The sequence below is a fragment of the Ictidomys tridecemlineatus genome, chromosome 2 (genome assembly GCF_052094955.1).
Source record: "Ictidomys tridecemlineatus isolate mIctTri1 chromosome 2, mIctTri1.hap1, whole genome shotgun sequence".
NCBI classification, from domain to species: domain Eukaryota; kingdom Metazoa; phylum Chordata; class Mammalia; order Rodentia; family Sciuridae; genus Ictidomys; species Ictidomys tridecemlineatus.
In genome coordinates, this window is record NC_135478.1 from 122,697,804 (window position 1) to 122,721,870 (window position 24,067).

The 24,067-nt window shown below is 36.8% G+C and overlaps 1 protein-coding gene and 1 long non-coding RNA gene across 5 annotated transcripts in view; one reads left to right on the forward strand and one right to left on the reverse strand.

Annotated features, from left to right (window-relative positions):
- Egfr (epidermal growth factor receptor) overlaps positions 1-24,067 on the reverse strand; it is a 200,328-nt gene that overhangs the window by 168,140 nt on the left and 8,121 nt on the right. The window lies entirely within an intron of this gene.
- On the forward strand, positions 7,576-22,385 carry LOC144375332 (uncharacterized). 2 transcript variants are annotated; one of them, XR_013435016.1, is made up of 4 exons: positions 7,576-8,016; positions 18,004-18,095; positions 19,795-19,894; positions 20,993-22,385. It is a non-coding gene; the product is annotated as an uncharacterized LOC144375332 (long non-coding RNA). The 2 variants fall into 2 exon arrangements; XR_013435015.1 differs by having other exon boundaries at positions 19,795-22,385.

Sequence of the window (24,067 nt, forward strand, 5' to 3'; positions counted from 1 at the left end):
CAGTAAGATGGGGGCCTGCTCAGTGAGGAGCACATGCTTCAGACCTGGATTTCTGCAATGAACTCAATAGTGAGTCTACTCTCTCTGTGCTCAGATCCTTGAGGGGAGATGGCACACAATAACCTGTTCCAGGACAGTAGCAGAGACACTTGTAAGTTGCTATAGGAACACTGATGTGCAATTCAGCTTGGGTTTAAGAGGGGATAGGGAGTGGGCATGTGTTGAAAATCAGTCTTTTGAGTTTTATTTTTTTTAAATTTTGAAAGAAAAAACAAGAGTTTATCAAGTAGAGATAGTGAAATCCTCATACTAGATGGATAGTAGAACATAAAACTTGGCACAGGACTATGGGAATGCAAGCAAGACTCTGTCAAAGATAATGAGGGGCCAAGGAGGGCTGGAAGAAGAAAATACAGCAAAGACAGGTTTTATCCCACAGGTATTGGGAAACTGTTCAGTTTTAAGCTAGGAGTGACTAGATCAGAGTTGGGCTTTAAGTAAGAAAGGTATACACCCATCCATGTAACATTATTCTCAATAGTTAACTGTGGAAGTGACCTGAGTTTCCATAAATGAATTATTATTCTGCCGTAATAAGGAAGGAAATTCTGATACACAAGCTACAACACGGATGAACCTTGAGGACACTGTGCTTAATGGAATGGGTTGTCACCAAAGGATATATACTGAGTGATTCACTTTATATGAGATACCTAGAGTAATCAAACAATATTATAGAGACAGAAAACAGCATTTGCAAGGACCAGGGTGTATAAAGGACTGGGGAGTCACTGTTTAATGGATAGAGTGTCAGTTTGGCAAGATAAGAGTTTTGGAGGTGAATGGTGGTAGTGGCTACACAACAATGTAAATAAACCTAATGCCACTGAATGGTGTTTAAAAATGGTTAAGATGATAAATGTTATGTGTATTTCACCATAATCACAAATAGTTTTAAAGAGGGGGGAGATCTGAGGAGAGGAGACTTGGCAGTGAGACCAGGGTCTGAGGGTAGGGGTAAAGAGGCAGGTTCCAGCAGCATTTTGGAAGACATTGTCAGAATCTATGGGTGTGAGATCACCAGTATGGACCACAGCCAGATTCCAGAACTGGGTCCAATTTTAAAGAATGTGCCCTCTACAGCAATCAGTAAGCAAAGGATTTGTTTCTCTGATCTTGAGGACACACGGTCCAGATTTTGTTTGAGTTTATCATTTCATAAATAACAGAACAGGCCAGCTCCCTGTTGGCCTGTACTTGAGGTGGGCTGTGCTGAAAATCCTATTGGTTCCACACTGCTCAGAGGCCTTGCTGGGCTGCCCCAGGAAGGAACGTAATGGACAATAATGGATAAAAAGAGCAGGAAACAGTAAGAGGACTCTGGATGGGAGCTGAGAAGGAGGAGAAAAGGAGGGCTAAAAAATAAGGACACCTAATCTCCAACTGTCCAAGGTGAATGACAGAAGAAGTATTACATTTCCTTCCCTAGAGATGTTTAAAGGTTGATATAAGCAATAGTTTGCTTGAAACAACTGACATCTAACTCTTGCGGGGTGGGGTTGAGTGGCAGAGGCATGGAGCTAAATTCTCATAGGTTTGTGCTTCAGGTGAAACAATGAAGAGAGAGGTGGTTTGGTGAGGAAATATATAGGGACAGGAGATCACAGTCCTTTCAAGTTATATTTAAATTCTGTGTGTGTGTGTGTGTGTGTGTGTGTGTTGCCTGCAGGAGCCTATAACCTGGGGTAGAATTTCCTATGGAGATATCAGTATCATTATTCCTATATGCCATCTAAAAATATTATAATTTATAATGTAGATGTAATTCACTTTTATCAATTCAAGTGTAAAGTCCCCTAATATTGGTGTTGTGTTAGGAAGATAAAATTACGTTATGTTGTTAAGCATGCATACTAAAAGTGAACATCATGCCCATTTATGTTAAATAGCATTTTTGGTATTATTTATAAGTAGCACATTGGCCTTCTAATTCCATCTTTGATGCTACGGCAGAGCATTTGTGCTTCTAATTATTAGTGCAACTGCTCCATGTCTACACCATATAAATGTCCTCTTAGTGAGAACTGAGCTAGTAGGACCTCTTATCCTTTTGCAGCCATCATTATTCTGATGCTGTCTGAATTCTTAAGAGTGATTCAAAGGAAGAAAACATGTTCTAAGTCATTTAATTTATTTTAATCCGTGTTTGAATTCTGAATCAGTTATCTACTCATGCCAAGGATGGTGCCATACGTGGCAATAAACATCTGTGCTAAGCTGCACACTTAATGTTCCCAAGATGGCAAAGGACCTCATTTCAAACTTGAGGAATCTGACACTTGAATCTTAGTGAAGGCCACAAAGACAGTGAGACACACAGCCTCAGTTTGAACCCTGTCTGTAAAGAGATGACTTTAACCACTGCATTCTACAGTCTCACATCAAAGTCTTAATTAAAAAAAAAAAAAAGAAACCACTTTATTAAAAGCAGCATGGAAGACCCTACCATGCTAACATGAATGCGTGTGCGCGCACACACACACACACACACACACACACACAATCTCCAAAGGTAAAGTTTAGTGATATCCAAGGTCACCTGAAGGTCATGAGGACAGTCCCAGCTGTGTTTACCTAAATTCCACCAACTTCAAAAGCACTTGCCAACTCTGGAAGAATTTGTAAAGCCAACATTCCACCCAGGGCCTTGGAACCTGCTGAAGGCCTCTATTTACAACATACACTTGTCACCCATTATCTCATCTTGTCCCAGAGCAAAGCATGTGTCATTAAAAAAAAAAAAATCATAAACTATCCCTCTCCACTGCTTGAAAACCTGTGGCTAGACTAGAAGAACAAGGGACCTAATATTTTTTTATCATTATCCCGATTTTGCAAAAAATGTTTGACTACATCCTTCTAAAAATGATTATTTAATTATAACAAAAATACTAGTATACTAATACTTGTAATTATAAAATATTCACAAAAGAAGTAGAAAATGGTGAGACAGTGGCACATGCTATATTCCCAGCAGCTCAGAAGGCTGAGGCAGGAAGATTGTAAGTTCAGAGCCAGTCTCAGCAAAAGCAAGGTGCTAAGCAACTCAGTGAGGCCTTGTCTCTAAATGAAATACAAAAAAGGACTGGAGGGCTGGGGATGTGGTTCAGTGATTGAGTGCCTTTGACTTCAATCCCTGGTACAAAAATAAAAAAACTAAAATAATAGAAGATATGCTTTTACTTTTATGCTCCCCAATGAAACATTTTCCTAGTTTATGAATATGTTGGGAATTTTTATTTGATTATATTTTAGCCATATCATAAAATGTATTGAGATGATATGGCACACTGATTTCTTTGACCCTGATTTTAATTTGCTTAAAGAAGCAGGCCACCTTGGTACCAAAAAAAATTTTTTTAATAAAAAAAATTTAAAAATCAGCAGGCCATAGCAAGTACATACAATATATTTGCCACTTTAAAAACATTTTGATTGAACATTTGATTGTACTAGGGTTCTTTCTTTTCAGGGCATTTTTATGAAGATCATCTAGATTAACAATACCTCCAGTAATGTATAATCCTTTAAATTGAAATGTATTTGTGTAATCTAAAAAAGCCGATCTCATAGAAGTTGACAGGAGAACAGTGGTATTCAAAGGATGGGGAGGGAGGATGGGAGAGGTTGGTTAATGGGTACTAAGTCACAGAAAGAATAAACACTGGCACTCTATTGCACTATAGGGTGACTACAGTTAACAATAATGTACTGTGTATTTCAGAATAACTAGAAAAAAAGGGTTTTGAATGTTCTCATCACAAATGATAAATGTTGGAGGTGATGAATAAGCTAATTGCCCCAATTTGATCCTTTTTTTCTTTTTGTTTTCAAAAAATTATTTATATATGACAATGGAATGCATTACAATTCTTATTACACATATAGAACACAATTTTTCATATCTCTGGTTGTATACAAAGTATATTCACACCATGATCCTTACATAATATAAACATACATTTAAACACTAGATTACCCATAAATATACACAATTACCATGTGTCAATTAAAAGTATAGTAAAATTATTTTTAAATTATTTTTACAAAGAAATTTGTATAACTAGATCTGCTGGGTGATATCCCCAGAGCTGGCCTTGCATAACTTAAGACATTCGGCAGCAACTGAACAATTCTGGAGCCGGGGCTGTAAAGCCACTCACATCTCCCTTGCAGCCAACAGGCTCAGAGCTGGGTTTTAGACTATTTTATGATGGAGTTATCTCTTCTTTATGACTGTGTTCTTGTTATTTTACAATTCTGCTAGCATGGCCCTATCCTATCTGCAACTTTTATAAGCTGATTCAACTATTTTCAGGAAATAGACTAGTTACAAATAAACATAAATATAAGGTAGACCTGTAATTTTTTTAATATTACATATCTCAATGAACATTTCACTTTTTAATATTATTGGACCCACCCAGCTAAAAACTATATTATTAATTAGAGGTAGACATTCTTGTGAAATAGCAATTTTCCTGTTTCTCTCTTTTGCTCTTTTAAGAGAAACATATTTTTCAGCTATTTCTTCCAACAAAGGCAATTGGTAAGTATCATTACATAAGCATTTTCAGAGGGATACTTTCAGCCTTCCCTCCCCTAAAAGACACTGTTCAAATTAGTGGACCCTGGTCATCATTATTTTAGAGGACATTTTGGAAACTGTGTTCCATGGTGGGGCGGGTATAGAAATATCTTTTAAGTATTCTCTGAAAAAAAAATGCTTCTGTCGTTAAGTAAATTTGAGTAACTTTGGGTGTAAGCAATATGAAACAGAAATCTTTATTGCAGGACTTTTCAGAATCTGCTTTTGTTTTTGTTTCTGTTGTTTTTTGGCTGCAGGGCTGGGGATGGAGCCCAGGGCCCTGCACATGCTAGGCAAGCATTTTACCACTGGAAAGCATCATTTTAAAAAATGAAATATATTCCTAGTTTTTAGAATCTTTAAGAAGAAATATACACAAATGGCATATTTAAACATGGGTTGTGTGTTTTTGGGTTTTTTTTCCCTAAGAATATCTATTAATACCAACATGAGTCTAAGGAACAGAGCTGGGAAACACTAATTTAGGAAGCTGCAAGCCAAACACTGCCCTTTACAATGACTCCCAGGGCCATAAAACACGACCCATGAACAAGTTTAGCAACACTTTCTCAGTGGACTCTTGGAAGAATAAACAGCTGGTTCTCACTTCATTTGTTGAAAGTAAGCTTATGCTTAATACTTCCCTTGGCTAGAGCAGAATGTCAGAAAGCGAAGAGAAATTATATTTGCCTAGATGCTTATTCTTTTCATTCTATCATAAGTGCCCATCTTTCAGAGAACTAAGGCCTGAAAAGTCAAAGATTCTGGACCAAAAGTCAAGGGTTGGAAGTGGAAGAGAAGAGACATACTTTAAGGATCTAACAAAATATGCAGCTCATTTCTGGGGCCCTCATCACACATGTGACCCACAGTAAGTCCAGAGTTTCATTGTCCAATAGAAAAATAATGCAAGACTCATGCATAACTTAAAATTTTCTCATATCTGCACAATAAAAAGTAAAAAGAAACACGGGGCTGGGGCTGTAGCTCAGACTGCTTGCCTAGCATGTGTGAGGTGCTGGATTTGATCCTTAACACCACATTTAAAAAAAAATTTTTTTTAAAAATGAAGGCATTCTGTCCATCTAAAACTACAAAAAAAAATTTAAAGTAAAATGAAACAAACAAATTAATGTAATGCTCTATTTAACTCAACATAACCAAAATATTTTCAGTTCCACATGTAATTAACTTAAAAACTATTGATTTTTTGTTTTTTTCAGAGGTGGGGACTGAAACTAGGACCTTACATATGATAGGACAGTATTCTATCACTGAGCTGCACCCTCAGCCCTTAGTTAGATCTCTTAAAAATTCTTTTTTTTTTCTTGTACTGTCCTTAAAATCCAGAATGTATTTAAGACTTATTTACAGCACATCTTAGTTTAAGTTTACACTAAACATATTTCGACTGCCCAAGAGCCACCACATGTGGCTCGTGGCCACTGTACTAGATGGCAATGATAAGGAAACTACAAGAGCAGAAGCAATTAAACAACTTTTACAAGCACTTTTAATAAGCCAGGCACCTTCTACACATTACCTCCCTGAATTGTCACTGCAGCCCTAGACTTGACAGGTGAAACTGAGGCACAAAGAAGTCAAGCTACCTCTGCCAAATCACACAACCACTAAGTGAGGTTGCAGATGCTGAATTCCCAGTGACCCACTGCGAATATGATCTAGAATTCTCCCTTCAGGCCCCTTTGTTAAACATAGAAGGTACTTAGCTATCATGAATTCTAAGCATTTCTTTTATTATTATTATTATTATTATTATTATTATTATTATTATAGATGGACACAATAACTTTTTTTATTCATTTTTATGTGGTGCAAAGGCTCAAACTCAGGGCCTCACACACACCAGGAGAGCACTCTGCCACTGAGCCACAACCCCAGCCTTCTAAGCATTTCTAGATGAGAAAACCATAGACTCTTATTGAAAAAAAAAATTATATATTAACTCAGGTAAAGTTCATTCAATAGTTTAGCAAGATATGGTTACATTAAATTTGAGTAAAATGTATCCAATTTATTTTAAAATTTCTCATTTTGGATTATTAAAGAAGAAACGAATCAAAAGGAGGGAGATGGCAGGCAAAAGTGGGAAGGGTGGAAGTGATCAAAGTATGTTATACGCATGAGAGAATAACCACAATGAAGTCTATTGTATTGCCTAATAATATTCACTAATAAGAATTCTGTTTGGTTCTCTAAAACATTGATTTATACAGAGAGGAACAACTGCATTATATTCATATAAATGGAGCAGTATCTAAAATGTACGATCAAGTAAATATTTTATTAATTATTACTTAATGAGGTCAAACATTTGAAAATATTTATTTTTTTCATTTAAAAACTAATAGTTATGTTGGGGTCTCCAACCCCATAACCTATTTCTTCTCTAGATTTTGCAAACAGGGTAATATAGAGTCTCTATAGAGCTTAAAACTTAAACAATTATAGAAACCCTTTTTTAAGAAAGCTGTACATGAGATGGAAGAAGGTGCCCATTCTGGTTGGATGGTTCATCTGTGGGTTCTTTCTAAATGGCAGGAATGTCTTTATCAGGGACATGATTCACAGAGTCAAGTAAATCATGGAGACATTCAAAGAATGGGGCCAGGACAGCAACTTTTTTTCTTTTTCTTTTTTTTTTTTTTTTTGGTGATCATAAAACCTTTGTGGACATTTGTTAAATGAGAGAGTAGGACAAAGACTCCACTTACTTCTGAACTCATACATTCACTCAACAAATATTTATTGTGCATTTATTATATGCCAGTTACTATTATAGGCATAAATGACTCTGAAGTTCGAGAAATTATGATGTTTTATAATATACAATGAGTTATGTGGGGAGAAAACAAGTGTTACTGGATTCAAGTTAACTAGTAGTTTTTTTTTTTTTTTTTCAAGTTTGTCCCTAATTCCTACAGGTCCCTTGGTCACCTGCTCTGCTCAAATGCCAACAGAATGCCCTGAAGGTTTGCAGCAGAGTTCCAAGATCCAAAGGCAGAGTGAATTCTCACCAAGTTGCTGGGTCATCCTGCCCCATTCCATGCCCCAAGTGACCTTTGCCTGGAAGAAGGCTTTTTTTTTTTTTTTTTCTTTTTCTAGGCCATTAGGTTGTAGTCATCTAAAACGTTTGCACAAATAACATTGTTTCAAGGTAGCAGAAAGCAGAAACTGGTGCACAATTACTGTTCACTTGTGTAATTCCAACTAGTAAATACACTTTCACCCTTGGGCAGGCTGCTACCAAGGAAAGATTATTCCAGAATGGAGCAGCTGCCTTCTCTCCATGACAAAGCTGGGCTAGAACAAGCTGGTTTTTCTTCTGGTTCTAAGGGAGTGGTGCGGTAAGATTTCTTTACCTAAAGGTGCCTTTGCATTGCCAGAAAGAGGGGGAAAAGAAGGGAAAACAAAAGAATGTTTTATGTTAAATTTATGTGGTTTCTACAGCACTGAAGGAGCCAATTTTTAACTCCAGCGCCTTACTGATTCTCTTTTAAGCAAGTTTATGGGTGGGTCTAATTAAGGCGTCTTCACGTGGTTCTTGCTTTCACTTGGTAAATTTTCAGGTTGAGCAAGCTGGAGCAGGTGAAGGTGGAATGCTGGCCCGAGTGCAGCTGGTCAGGAATGCCAAACTTCATGCTGGCTGCTATACTTCTCCACACATACAAAACCTTGCAAGGGAATAATTAGCTACAAAGCAACAGGAATGAAGGATAAGAGTGAATGATATTGTAACATTAAATAAGATGGATTCATGTGAGCTGGATAGGGTTGGCTTATTTAGCATAGGATTTTTAAACCTCAGCACTAAACATTTTGGGCTGGGGATCATTCTTAGTGGGAAGAGCTGTCCAGTGCATTAAAGAGTGTTTACCAGCATCCCTAGCCTCCACCTTCTAGGTGCCAGTAACATGCCCTACCCAGTGTGATAACAAAAGATTTCTTAAGACATCACCTGCTACCTGCTGGGGTGGGGAGGGAAGAAATTGTACCCACTGAGACCTGCTGGTCTAGATCCCCATATTCCTGAAATCTATCAACCTGATTCACAATCAAGTCCTATTTTCAGTCCTAACTGAATATAAATAGCCATCAATGGCAGTTTGAAAGGCAGGCACTATTCAGTTTAAGAGTGTAGATACATATTAATAGAGAACTGCACTTGCTATTTGTAAAGGATGCCAGCTATGGTGTCCCCTAAGATCCATGTGATAAAGACTTAGTTCCTAATTTGGTAATTTTGGGAGGTGGTGGACTCCTTAGGAGGTGGGCCCTTGAAGGTGACAGTAGTACTCCAGCCCCTTCCTCTTCCTCTTTCACTTCTCAGCCATGCAGAGAGTGATTTTATTCTGCCATGTACTCCTGTCATCATGTTCCACAAAGACCCAAAACAGTGAGATCAACAGATCATGGAATGAAACCTCCAAAACTCTTGAGCCAAAATAAAACCTTTCTCATTATAAGTTGATTACCTCAGGCATTTATTACAATAACAGAAAGCTAACACAATGCCAGTTTATCACAATACTTGACACATTGAAGAGTGATGTTCTATATTAAAAATGACAAAAGAAAGTTCCCATGGAGTATTTGCTTCCCCATAATGCAATGTTAATTTCCATTTCCTGGAGTAAAATGAAAAAGAAACATTTGTTAAACATAAAAGTTTAACAATGTCAAGGCAATACTCATCTAGCCCAGTAGATGACAGCTAATTTTGAGCTGCTATTATTCTGCTTAGAGATTTCTTATGATTCCCTATATTTTAAGTCTTCTGGCTTGATAATTCAGAAAATCATCTGGTTGATGACTCAAGATTTTCTATCTTCATAGCTTCCTCAGGCACATACATAGAATGATTTGCAGTAGCCCATTTTTCAAAGGAGACTTTTGCCCGTATCCATGCGACATAGAAATTTAAAGAGAAAACAGGAAATCTTGCAACCATATACTGAATATAGGAAAGCATATGATACATGGGATATGAGTCAGAAAATTAAATGGATTTTGCTTTCCTTGTCCTTGAAATTCAATTTTGTTTCCTCAAGTTTCTCACCAGGTAGAACCTGTGGTTCTCTCATGACTAGCCAACTCTGGGCAGAGCCAACAATCAGACAGAGAGGAGATGACGTCCACTCCTGTCACTGATGAATAACCACCAGCTATTTGACTTTCACAACACATGGGTGGCTTGTGGTATCAGTCAGTAGTTATAGTGTCTCTTGAGTCAGTAGTTATTTCTGAGGTAAATCAAACTCAAACTTATTTTTCTTTGATATAATATTTAAGAGTTGTCCTAGTTACAACCTTTTATCACAGACATAATCAGTTTATCATATTTCATGCAAAAATAATTAGTTCTTTTCCTAATTACTAAGAGGACCTTAAAGATCATGCATTACTCTGACCTGCCTGCCATTTTCTACTAAATTGAATTAAAAACTAAAAAAAAAAAAAACAAAATAAAATACATGTCCCTGAGTTGTTTGGATGATAGGAACACTTTCAAAAACTCTTGAAGTTTTTTTCTACAGGAAGAGGTCTAATCATAGTGGCATCAAGTTAGGGTTCACTTCTCCTTGAGAGCACTTCCATTATAATCCAACTGCTAGTTTCTTAAAAATACTTTTAAACCAATGTACTTTAAAAATGAATTCTCTGAAAACTAAAATAAAAAAGCACTTGTCACATCCACATGTTTTCAGAGAAGGTCTATACACTCCTTTGGTTAGGACTGTTTTTCTAGCTACTACAATGTAAGTGCCAAGAAGACCAATGGGGAAATTTGTGAACTGAGATCACTGCAGTTTAAGCACTTACTGGTTTAAACTGTATATATTTTCCTTTTTCAATACATTGATGTTTGTCAGTGAATAAAGATGTGCTAGGATTTTAGAGATTTATTTGGAATGCAATAGTAATCTTAGATGTTTGATGCATGCAGCCAGCATATTTATTTGGTTCACTCTACATGGCACAGGGCTGGCAAGGTGACCTGCATCTCAAGTTCACACTATAGCTCTATATATAACCCAGCACCAGCAACTGGCACCACACATGTAGTGTCACAACACTTATTCACAATGGACACATATACTGATTTATTGAGTCCCCTACTGAGCAAAGATCACTGAGTTTCTGTTACGGAATGTACAGATTTCCAAATAGAGATTTGCACATATGATTTCCCACATGGCAACCTTTATTTCTCCATAAATACCAAACATATTCTGATATAAATGCAGTAGCCATTACCTGATGATTTTTGAAGTTGAGGGTGGAATTCTAAATGTTCTAATGACCTCTAACCTAGATAATAGTGTAAAGTATATACATAGGTTAAAAATTTCTCAAGCTCCTATAAACAAGATAAGATAAACATCCAGTGCCTATTTAATGTTAACCTGAAACTTTATTGGAAAAAGACCATGTTGTCACAAAAACATTGTAGTTCAAAAAACTACACCCTAAAAACCAAAAATAATGTCTCCCTCCAGTTATTTAGTAACCCAACAATGAGATGCAGAATAAGAGACTGGAAAGGCACTTTTAAAAAATTACACTGCAATATTTCAATCCAGATCTTAAATGATAAAAGCAATGGGTAAATTGCAAAGGTCCAATCCATCCATTTGGTATTTACCAAAATTTCTCTATAATGGGGAGAAAATCTTTAGAGGACTTAAATAAGTATGCAGATCTTCCAAGATTAATATTGTTTTCAAGAAATGAAGAATGTGTATACCATATTTCTGTGAAAGTTTATAAGCAATACAGCTACAGAAGCATTCTCCACTTGGTGGAAGAGAGGAAAATCATTCTTCTGATCTCCACATAGCCAAATTTTGAACTCGATGCAGAAAACTCACGCAACTCTGAAGCAAGATTTTCCAAAAAGCAACATTACTCATTGGCAGAAGATGCAGTGGGCGCAGCACTGATTCTCACCTATGTTTTAAAACAGTTGCTTACAAACTTTGACACATTCGTGTCACTATGAATTTTTGTTTCACCATCAATGTATGAGTTGAGAGAACAGTCACATGCCAGAGATTGATTAGTTGTTTAAGCAAAAAAGAAAGGTAAAAGCCAAGAGCATATTCCGAGAGGACCCTGGTTTAGTCAACTTTTTTTTGGCTGCTGTAACCAAAAGACCTCACAAAAACAATTAGAGGAGGAAAAGCTTATTTGGGGGCCCATGGTTTCAGAGGTCTCAGTCCACAGATGGCTGACTCCATTGCTCTGGGCCAGGGGGAGGCAGAACATCATGGTGGAAGGACATGGCAGAGGAAAACAATTGGAAACCCGGCACCAGGAAGCAAAGAGAGCCTAAGCTCAGCTCACAAAAATATACCCAAAGGCACCTCCCCAATGACCTATCTCCTCCAGCCACATCCTACCTGCCTTTAGTTACCACCCTAACAGGGTATTAATTCACTGATTGGCTCTCATAACCCAATCATTTCACCTCTAAACTTTCTTGAGTTGTTTTTCACATGAGCTTCTGGGGTATATCGAATAACTAAACCTTAACAGATTCCACCTCTCCCCATTAAACCCCCATTTTCAACACTTAGAAATAGTTCCTCATTTGCTTGCAGGTTTAGAATTATAGTTCAAGAATATGTTAGTCAGTTTTCTGTTACTATAACAAATGCTCAAGATAATGAACTTATAAGGAAAAAATGTTTATTCTGGTATATAGTTTTAGAGGTTCATCCATGATCAGGTGGAACTATTGCTTTTAGACCTGTGGTGGAGGTGTCAAATTGGCAATGGCACACTCCTTACTTCATGTCCAGGAGCCAAGAAATAAAAAATATAAAAAATTTTTTTAAAGGAGGGAATTAGTGGTTCTATAATCCCCTTCCAAAGCATGCTACCAATGGCCTAAAGACCTCTTGCTAGACCCCTCTTCTTTTTTTTTCTCCTTTTTTTTGGGGGGGGTGTATATACTTGGGATTGAACTCAGAGGCACTCTGCCACTGAGCCATATCCCCAGCCCTAGTTTGTATTTTATTTAGAGACTGGGTCTCCCTGAGTTGCTTAGTGCCTCGCTGTTGCTGAGAAGCAAGATTTATTGCTACAAAATGGTTCTCTCTGTATATGAATTGAGACAAATTCAGATTCTCCTCAAAAAGAATTTTTAAAAAACACTAACCTCTATATTTAAAATATAAATCTTATAAAATTCTCAGGCCCTTGCGCAAGGGTACATCTGCAGCTCTGCAGTTGGAGAAAATGATCTGGAGCAATTTCCTAATCCTTTTACCACTTTCTCCCTGTGGGCCCATAGGACTTCCCAGAGGGTTCAGACAATAAATAGGCTTTCACACTGCATTTGTCTTCCTTTCCACTACTGACTGACCTGAACAGGTCATCAGCTCCAGGTTCTCCTTCCCACCTTCCCTTCCACAATCTTCTGTCTCCTGCTTTTCAAAATCAAGACATACCTCTCCCCTATCTTCAAATACTAAGGGTACTCCAGGCTCCACACAAAACAGCTGGCAGTACTGAGCAATTATGTCCCAGAAATCCTGGGAGGATAGAGGCAAAGGACTATGCATGGGAAACCTTGATGCTCAAGGTGGCATATTTCTCCCAAGCTGCCATTCACCATGTGCCTCCATCCCCCATATCCCATCCATGTATCAAAATATTCATTTAGAATCAAAATATCCGTTTAGAACTGGCATAGATTTCTTAAGGGAAGTTATTAACAAGTTCTTTTGTTCAGAAAAGAAGGTAAGACTCTGGCTGGCAGAAAGTAAATCTGAATAAACTAGATGTTTTGACAATGAAGACTGGTTTTACAAAGAGAGGTTGAACATCCATCTTCTACCCAAAACTTATTAGGGATGCTTGCTTAAGAGGCAAAGTATAAGCAAATATGTGAAATCTGCAAAATCTGAAACACTTTTGTTTTGTAATGAATTTTGTATTGATACATATTAATTATACAGAATTTGAAACACTTGTGGTCTCAAGCATTTCAGGGAAGGAATACTCAACTTATAATTGAAATTATATGTCATGCAAATAATAAGCTTATAGTAAACATTTTTTATGTCAACTTAGAGTGTGTTGATTTTCAAGATGAGTTTGGTCTGTGTGAGTACTGAAGCTTGAAGTTTATCTACTGCATGTTCCTGATCAAGAGATCACCAAGAGAAATGATGCTGTTCTCCCATGATTATTCAGATGAGATAAAGTATTTCAGAGCTGTGAAGTGCTCTGCAAAGCTGTTATGCCTAACATCCTTTCATACACTTCAGCAAATCCATGCAGGTCCCTTTCAGCACTGAGGAATTCACAAACCACTTTCAACTCAGTTCTCACTTTGGGGAATGAGACACAATGAATGGGGATCTGAATTACAAGCTCCTTAGGGGTGGAGACTACATTTTCTGTCCCTGTAACCCAATTCCCAGCAACTTTTTGGTACACAGTGGCAGTTAATATTTAATGCATGCCATTTGAGTCAAATTGACCTGAAAATAGAAAATGAAACACGCACATAAGTTTATTCCAAATTACACCAATCTGTTAAAATAAACTTCTCCTGCTGGTATAGCAAATACAGTGTACAGTTGTGCAATATAACAGGTGTAAGAATTAGAGCTCAGTCTATTGGGCAGGCTGGAAGGCTCTGGAAGCTGCCACAAAAGGATCTGCATTATGTCTGTCCATTTGCTCTGTGATAGGAATGTTCCTGCATCAAGGAGTTGATGGTCTCTTTCCTTTCCCTATGTTCTTTTTTTTTTTTTTTGTAGTTGTAGTTGGACACAATTCCTTTATTTCACTGATTTATTTTTATGTGGTGCTGAGGATTGAACTCAGGGTCTCACACGTGCGAGGCGATCGATCTACCTCTGAGCTACGAACCCAGCCCCTTTCCCTATGTTCTATATATGGCTCCAGAGGAACCTGATGCAGGGAGGGAACAAGCAAGGAAGGACTCTGTGGCTACCCCAAAATGTCACAGTCTTTCTGTAAAGCTTCTGCAGTTGCTTCATACCTGTTAAAAGAAGCAGCTTTCCTTAGAGGAATATATACAGGAACAGGAGTATACATTATTGCCACCTTATTTTGTGCCCTATTTTCAACAAATTGTAATTAACTAAGAGCAAATTGCACTAAGAATAAGAGGAGGATCACTTTAAGAGATCTTTTAGCTATTTATATTGAAAGAAAGAACAGATGCATTGCCTTGACTCTGGAGTCCAACACATTCTTTGATATTCTTAATTTTTTAATAAAATCTTAGCTTCTCCTATAGATTTTCTATTTTCCACCAGATAGCTGTAAGTACAGGGGCACCATTTGTATTGTTATTTTTTAAAATATTATTTACTTATTCAATTGAAATTTATTATATATGACAGCAGAATGCATTTCAATTCATATTACACATACAGAGCACATTTTTTCATATCTCTGGTTGTACACAAAGTAGAGTCACACCATTCGTTTCTTCATACATTAGGGTAATGATGTCCATCTCATTCCTACTCCCAGTTCCCCCATATGTATTCTTAAAACATTTATTACAGTAGAAGAGCAAGGTGGTACATTCCTATACTCCCAGCAACTTGGGAGGCTGAGGCAGGACAGTCTCAAAGTGGAGAAGTAGCTCAGAGTGCCCCAGGTTCAATCTCCAGTACCAAAAGAACAACAACAACAAACAACTTTTTATCACTGTGTAACACAATGTAGAGAAAAATACACACAAAACTGTGTCATTCTGTGAATTTTTCAACAAATGGTTACTTCTGTGAAAACATTATCTATATCAAAAAACATGACATTGCCAAATTTCCAAATACTCTCAGGGCACCTACACCTAAATTAAAGAAGGCAAGTGACTAAAGAGATGACGACGAACATAGGATAAATAGACTAGTACTTACACTGAACCACTTGTGCGTTGAAGAGAATATAAACTTCAGTACATGTAAATCAATCCATAAATGACAAGAACTTTGGTTTGTCCAATTAAACAACCTCCCTCTCTCTGTATTCTCCCTCTTGCTTTCATTCCCTTTCCCTCCTTGTGCCTCCACAGCCTCCAACCATTAAAGACCAACAACTTTCACCTAACAGCTTGCAAGTTATACTGTGAAAAGCAATTCACATCACTAGCTAATTAAAACAGTGAGCTTCTGACATAGGTTAACAATAAATAAAGATGTCAAACTAAATATATAAAACTTCACTATTAAGTTGTTGCTATTGGTCGAGATTGATAAGAGCACACACAACCTCCCTGTATCTTTCTTTCTTTTTTTTTTTTGTTTTGTTTTGCTACTTCGTATGAATCTGTAATTCTTTAAGCAACCAAAAGTGTTGCTATACCAACAAACCATCATTTATATAAGGAGGTTTGTCTTGTTTTTAGTATGATTTTTTTAAGACCTTCAACAATAAAAAAATGTCTTCTTAGGTTTCTACTAAGTGAAACAATATTGGTTAAAAAAATCAAAATATTAAGCTCAAAGTTTGGTTTGAAAGTGAATAACCTAAAGCTTACAACACCATCAAGGTAATGTACAACAGTTAACTTTCTTAATCTTTCCTTCATAATCACACATTCCTCTCTTCCTAATATCCCTCCCCCACCCCTAAAAAAATGCTTATCATGAACTTTACATTAAAAAAAAAAATGTTTTGCCACCCAAAGCTTACATGTTAGGTTCTATGGTCAATTCCTTTTGTGGCATCCAGGTTTTCAAATGGAACAAATGCTATGCTAGCAAGTATGTTGCATCCACCCTGAAAACTGTGTTATTAAAACCTTGAAAATCTCATGGATGGTAAAGATCAATATAAAGGTTATAGACTATCCTTCTAGCCATTTGTAAATCACATATTTAATAAATCCCCTCACTATTTAAAGCAACTATGCCACTAGCAATGCCTACAAGATAAATTATCAGCTTTGAACTGTTAGCTTTTCCATTTTGGGTGTTTCTTGCAGCAAAGCAATTTATTTTTACTCACAGATTTAAAACAACGTTAGAAATAACTTTTAAATGTTTCTGGTAGAAAATAACAAGCCTCCAGCATACATTAATTCACTGCCAGTCTGTCACTTTGCAAATTACAAAACAATGATAAATAGATAAAAATATAGATAACTGGTACATTTGCATGGTTCCATATAACACTGCAGGCTTTTTTATTCTGAACAAGGCGAAGAGACAGGAAACCTAAGTAAGTTCTAAGAATGGATCCAGCAATGTCTGGGTATGGACGTGGATCTTAAAACCTACTATAGTTCAGACGTTGGAGGCCCCCCCAAAATCCATGTGTTAAAGACTTGGTCCCCATGGTGGCAATATTGGGAGGTGATGGATTGGTTATGAAGTTCAGGTCACTGGAGATGTACCCTTGAAGCAGACTGTGTAACACTGGTCTCTTCCTCTTTTTCATTTTGCTTTACGGTCATGAAGTGAACGGTTTTGCACTGTCACATGCTCCGTGCCATTATGCTGCCTCATCACAGACTCCAAGCAATAGGGCGAAATGACTATGGAATAGAATTTTTGAACTAAAATAAACCTTTTCTCTTTATAAACTGATTATCTCCAGTATTTTGTTATAGTGATGGAAAGCTGACACAAAACCAGTCATGAGTACACTATGTATGACCTGAACCAACTCAACTAATTCCAGATCAAATAATAATGGAAAAGTTGTTTATTCTATCTTGAGGAAGCTGAATTATTGCTGAAAGGGCCAAGTGCTCCGGTAGGGTGTGTCTGCCTTCCACTAATGAGGTGGTTCAGGTATCCAGGGGATCATGAAGACCTAAAGGCTGGACTCTTAGGATTTGGGCATGGTCATCATTGCCATATCAGCTTTATCAACAATGGGAGAGAAGAGGGGAATAAGAGAAGAGAAACAACAAATAGAGCTATACAGTATTCATAATAAAGTCTTTATATGAAAATGGCACATGAATAAACTATTGGGGTTATAGAATGAAAAGTATTTCAAAAACTGTCCCAGCACTATGCAAAAAAACCCCACTTTTCCTCCTTCCTTTTTCTCTACCATACAAGGAAAATGAATGTGCTCTGAGAGACTTGCAATGGGGTTCATGGTCACTAAGGAGATGAGCTGAGTGGAGAGAGGCTGAGCCTTTGTCCTGCCCAGGTCTTGTTGACACCCTGAGGGTGCAGACCACAGAGCAGCTACCTGGGACCAAAGCATGCAGCTGCCAAGAGCACTGGCTCTGCAGTCAGAGTCTAGGGTCACTTTTTTTTATTTGGATGGCTTTGGGTGAGTAAGGAGACCTTGCTAAACCCCAGGTCCCTCATCCACAACAGGAGTCCAAAAGACCGGGGTGAGAACTGAAACTGGAATGTGCTCCAACCTCTACACAAAGCATTTCATTCCATCCTCTCAACAATCCTATGAGGTAAGTGCCATGATTATTCTCATTCTACAGATGAGGAAACTGAGACTCACAAGGGTTGTCAAAATTGGTCAACATTATCATTCAAAGTTGTACTCAAACCCAGGCAGCTTGGTCCCAAAGTCAGCCCCTACCTGTCACATCCCAGCACCTTCCTGGAGTATCTGGAGGAGAGTAAAGGCAAATAAATAATTTTTGCCAAACATATATACATACATGCATAAATAAATCACTACATAGCAGGTCTCAAGATTTGGGGGTACAATTATTTTTTATATAGTCTCATTTTAATCCCATGTACACATTTTGTTTTTCCTGTGTATAAAAATTTATCATCACTTTGATGGCTTTTATAAGAAAGTTACTGCTTTTTCTAGGAGAAAAAAAATGTTATCTATCTACTAGTGATGATTTAGTACTGGAATCATTGAACAAATGCATTCTTTAGCCTATTGCAATAGTTTTCAAATTGGGAATTTACTCATACATGGTATTTTTTGACACATTTTGAACCAGTGGAAGTTTTCAAACACCCATTTAGAAGTAGAGATCTTTCTTTTAAGTATAGTGTGATTACTCTGAACACTTCGCACAGGTGGCTTATTCGACCTCTGTCTTGTCAAGTCCCCTTTTTGTCTCACAAATGTAGTGAATTCCTGGCTAAGGAAGTGTTCCTAATGTTTCCTTTCCTTCTCAAGATAACAAGAACCCCCTGAACATTTTTCTCCATTTTTAATAAATGACAAATACATTCTACTTTCTACCCAGAAGAAATACAAGTGAACTTTGATTCTCTTTTATTATTTTTTAAAATTTGTTCTAGTTAGTTATACATGGCAGTAGAATGCATTTTGACACAATGTACACAAATGGAAGCAATTTCTCATTCCTCTGGCTGTACATGGTATAGAGTCACACTGGTCGTGTAATCATAATATGTATATAGGGTAATAATGTCAGTCTCATTCCACCATCCTTCACCCCCCCACACACACATCTCCCACACACACACTCTCACTCCCCTCTGCCCAATCCAAAGGTTCTCCATTCTTCCCTACCCTTCCCCTCATTATGGATCAGCATAAGCTTATCAGTAAAAAACTTTTGGTCTTTGACAATCCACTGTGTACCAACCAGCAGGCATCTATAACTAAAAAAATGACCAGAAGCAACTTCTGTAAATAACAATATCAACAAACAGCACAAGATAGCCTGAACCAGGCAAAGCTGCAATTGCCAGCATTAACAGCTGGAAGGGTAAGCATCACTTATCTGGGGAGCCAGGTATGCCCAACCACGAACACATCTAGTTACTTATGTCATGGTTCACATTCACCCAAGAATATCAGAACCAATCTAAGATCATGGTCAGGGCTCTCCACTTACTACATAGGTAAAGTGTCAGTGGAAGTGTCTACAGGTGACATCCTAGTCAGAGAATAGAGGGTACCCTTTCTGAAAGAAAATCCATCTTCAGACATACTTATTTTCCCCCTTAAATGCCCGTTTCACCTCTACGCAGCTAGACTAAGCTGCTTTCTCAGAGATAGACTTAATGATTTAATTGTTCTCTATCTATGATGATGCTACAAAGTTGGCACGTTTGATGTCTCATTTCCAAAACACTGGGTATTAATTAACTATTATCTGTTACTTTTAAGATTACTCTTAAACGTAACTGGGGCCTTTTTTGTCTTGGCAGAACATCCCGCCAGCAGGACATGTGACTACCACGAGATCAGCATTCTCATTATCGTATTATAATGTATGTAGAGGTCCTCTTTTAATTAAAAATCAGCCTGGTAAGTACTGTTCAGAAGTGACCAAACCTGTAAAACTTTTTCAAGGCTTCAAGCGTGCATTCGACACACTTGTGCTCACCACCACTGCATGTCACCTGTGGCCACCACCTCATCCTACCTCTTATCTCAGATAATGTAAGGCTGGGAGAAGAAAGAAAATGTACAACCTCTTCTCAAAATGAGGTTCAAGGAACTCTAATCTTTTCCTTCCACAGAAGGGAAGAAATAGAAAAATATGGACAAAATCGCCTGAGAGGAATGGCAACTATGGCAACTCCCTCCCCTCTGTACCCTATTTTCATTGGCTGCTTTGGCATGGTTCAGACCCTGAAGTCATGACTATTTATTTTCTTGAATATAATTTGAATGTCTTGTTTTTGTAACTGAACAATATTATGAATATTTAGTAGCCAATGCCCAACAAATCTAAAACCTTGCTGTTCTAGCCAAGACCTTAAGAACAATACTATGCCATGGGGAAAGATAGACTCAGATAACCACCCAAGTCTTCTATCTTTCTCATTCAACTTCACCCCCCCCCCAAACCAGAGACATTACTAGGTTTGCATTTAAACAGGAAATCATCCCCGAAGGCTGAAAGTGAAGGGAAAAACTGAATAACTCTTCTATTTTTGCTATCCCACTTCACCAAATTGCTCAACCCTCTGTTCTGTCTTGGCTGGGTAGACTCGTTGACTAAAGGTGAAATGTTGACTAAAAGTTACTTTTGCTCAAGTAACTTTTGCAAGACATGGAAGCCCAATTACTAAAGTCATCCTGAAATTAATAGACTAGCTGGTTGTTTATGGAAAGGATTTACTTATTCAGGAAATGCATAATCTCAAGCTTGAAAAAAATCAATGTGTTCTCCTAGCAATATTGTCTAAACCTACAGTGTAGAGATAATAATAAAAGATTAATTACTCAGTTAGTATACAGGACTTTTCCTATTTCACTTTATAATCATGAAATGTGAAAGTGCTTTGGAGAATTTCTGCTGGAGTACTGGAAAGTTTCCATTACGTTAGGAATAATCAATAACCAAGTTCCTGCCTTCCTAGTGAAGGAAAATAACATGTATTTTGAAATTTCTTTCAGGAAAGGTACATCACCATTAATAAAAGATCTACTCACGTCATATTCCACATTCCATTCATTCAAACAACAAAGCTCCTGGGAGTGAATAATCTGATGTTCATAACAATTTCTCCTTAAAAGTCAAGGTTCCCAAGAATCTCTGCAGACAGGATACTTCGGACAAAGTTATGATGTAGAAAATGAATGATCCTCAAGAGCCCACATTATTTGTTAAATTTGACTCTTTTCATAACAGCTGTTTCACCTTTTAATGAGTTTAAATATGTGCTTTCATTTAAATCACAGAAACGACTCGCAAAAACCTATGAAACTGAATCACCGCATTTTGCCATAGGCATTGCTAACTGACCAAACTACTAAATCAAATTGCTTTCTCTCCTCATTTCTTTTTTTTCTGCAAGTATTTTTAGGTCTGGCAAATTTACAGAAGCTTATAACACAACATTAGAAAGTCATACTTCTGATCCCTAAGGTAAATGTTTTCAGGGTTCACAAATGCTCTGCCCTCTATCTTGTGAAATGAACAGTTAAGACACTTAGAAGAAACTGGATTCTAAAAACCAAATGCTTCATAACAAGAGGAAAAGTGGGAAAGGAACAAAAACAGAAGAAATAGACAGAAAATATGCAGAAATGTACAGAAATTGGGACATGCATGAAGCATAAGTAATAGAAATATAACAGAAATTTGAAGGAATACTTTGTGTTAAAAATACTTTGTGTTCTTATTAACAAATAGGAGACTAAGTGATAGAAGGCATCAATAGCTTAAGAACCACAGAAGTTTCAATGGAGGTGTGAGGAGAATTTTTGGGAACATTTGGCAGGGGGTTAGGAGCCAGCATTGCATGGCACAAAAAAACCCCAGCAGCTCAATGTTGACCTGTCCAGTGATCATGGGCAAATTACGGAATCAATCTGAGCCTGGGTCTCTTGCTTTCAAATGTGGATAATTATCCTGATCCTGTGGGGTTGTTAGGAGGCTCAGAGAGATGGATATTAAGACATTGTGTAAACTGTAAAGTGCTATACGAATGCAAGGTGTTATTATTATTATGACATCAATGTTCTAACATCTAAATTACAGGGACAACATACTTATTATTGACATGCTTAAATACATATCTTACGTACATTGAGATTTGCTTTTAATTTCACGGATGTTTTCAGCTGCAAGGATTCTTGGAATCATCTTGTTTAGTTATTTTATGGAAACTGAAACTGGGTGGGTAGATTCTAACCTGTTTTCTCTTCCCATTATAACTAACAGCAAATAACAGGAAAAAAATACATTAAGCCATGAACTAAGAAAAACCCCTTAGCAACACCACTTTTCCAGGAATGAGATACATGTAAATGTATACTTGTATTAAAAATTATTATGAACAGTGAATGTTTTTGATGTTAACTTTCAAAACTTATACAACATAGTTTTAAATCATTTGTCATTTTTTTCCTTTGCAGTTATTTATCAATTTTTTATTTGCAGTCATTTGTTTAAATTTTTCTCTGCAAAGACTAACTCATAACAGCTTGCAAAGATGAAAGAAAAAGAGGGAAAAAGAAGGGAGGAATGGAGGAAGAGAGGTTTAAAAAAGCAGAAAGAAGAAAGCAAAACATTAAGGTAGTGCATAATTTGTACTCATAAATATGTTCTATGCACAGTCTATTAAATCAGAATTTTATCAGCAAATGTCAGTAGAGTTAAAGAATCAAAAAGTAACTACACAAATAAGGTTTCTGATTCTCTATTAATTTTACAGCAAAAAATCAAGTCAAGAAAAAATTCTGAAATGCATAATATTTAAAAACTCCTTAAGATCAACAGTCACATTTAAACCCAAAAGGTGTTACAATTATTCTCCAATGACCATGTTTGGATTTTCTGTCATTCATTTGAACTTAATCAAAAGTGCATGAAATTTCCAAGTCTAGAGGTTTTGTTTCCCATGAAAAAGATAATTGTTTAGCTTTCTATTATTGTATTAAAATATACTTAAAGGAATCTGGTTGGAATAATTAGATCTTGAAAGTTATTACTAAAACAAAACAGTTCATCTAATTTATCTTGTTCAGCACAATTCTAAGCATCTACAATGGCCAATAGCATATGAGAAAAAATTAGGAAATGATTATGGAAATAATGAAAAATTATTATAATTAAACCTCCCCTACCTTTTAAGTATTCAATGTTTGCTGGTGAATGAACAAAACCAGTTTCTGACATTTAAAAAATCACTTTTGAAAACTTTCTGAAATTTTAACATAATGATCAGAAATTCTCAGGACATATTCATCTGTCCTTAAGGACAAATACAAATTCAGTGAATGACATGGTTTTTATTCAAGTGACTAAAGTGGTAAAAAAAAAAAATATGAGTATAGTCAAAGAAACTAAAAACATGCACAGTTTTTCACATACAAATGCAATTTTCTTATAACAGAGAAACCATATGCAATGCATCAATTATTTCCCATACTTGGTGCAAATGAAAGGAGCTTCAGTGAAATGGTCATAATGATATCATTTGTAAGGCAATACAACTGCTAAAACAATCATGACATTACCCACTGTGCACAGGTCGTAGCAGTAAAACGTCAGTATCACATTTCTGCTTTTAAAACAAAATCCTTCATGAATGTTCTTAAAATGCCTGCAAAGTAAACTGCTATATTTCTTCTTACACACAAGCCTAAGTATACAAGGTAACACCAGAAGCCATATTTTAGCCTTTATTGATATCTAATCTACCTATTTGTTTCTAAGTGATCTCCCCAAATAAACAGGTAAATCTGTACAGTTTTCAAAAATGAATCAGGAAACTGATGTGTCTTCTCATTCACAACTAGCAATAGTTCAATTAATTTGAGAGACGTTGTCTGAGTCCAGTGTGATTCAACACAGATTTATTGTGTCTGGAATTAGGCAGACTTGTGTTTCTTTTCTTTCTTTGCTTTCTCCAGCAGGAGTTATATGAAGAATGTAAAGTAGTCATTTTGCTCATTCATAACAATTTTTAGGGGAAAATCATACAGTTGGGAAGAAATGTAAAAAGCTATCAATTATGATCCAGA